Raw genomic sequence first — 522 nt, 5'->3', positions numbered from 1 at the left:
TGAGGATGTTCCTACACAGCAGCCAATGAAAATGTTCTTACACAGCAGCCAGATTGTGACATCACAGGGATGCTCTGTGTTGTCACAATATGGCTGCTGTGTAGGAACATTTTCATTGGCTGCTGTGTAGGAACATCCTCAATGGCTGCTGTGTAGGAACATCTTCATGTGCAGGAACATCTTCATCGTCCAGGAAGGGTATAAAAGGGGGCCGCGCCGCCCTGAGAGTCACTAGATAGATAGATAGAGATAGAGACATATAGATAGATAGATAGATAGATAGATAGATAGATAGATAGATAGATAGATAGATAGATAGATAGATAGATAGATAGATAGATAGATAGACACAGCAGCCAATGAGACTGTTCCTACACAGCAGCCAATGAAGATGTTCCTACACAGCAGCCATTGAGGATGTTCCTACACAGCAGCCAATGAAAATGTTCTTACACAGCAGCCAGATTGTGACATCACAGGGATGCTCTGTGATGTCACAATCTGGCTGCTGTGTAGGAACAT

Source organism: Borostomias antarcticus (assembly GCF_949987555.1).
Source record: "Borostomias antarcticus genome assembly, contig: scaffold_58, whole genome shotgun sequence".
NCBI lineage: Eukaryota > Metazoa > Chordata > Actinopteri > Stomiiformes > Stomiidae > Borostomias > Borostomias antarcticus.
The sequence above is the reverse complement of the archived record's forward strand: the minus strand, read 5'-3'. Positions refer to the sequence as shown.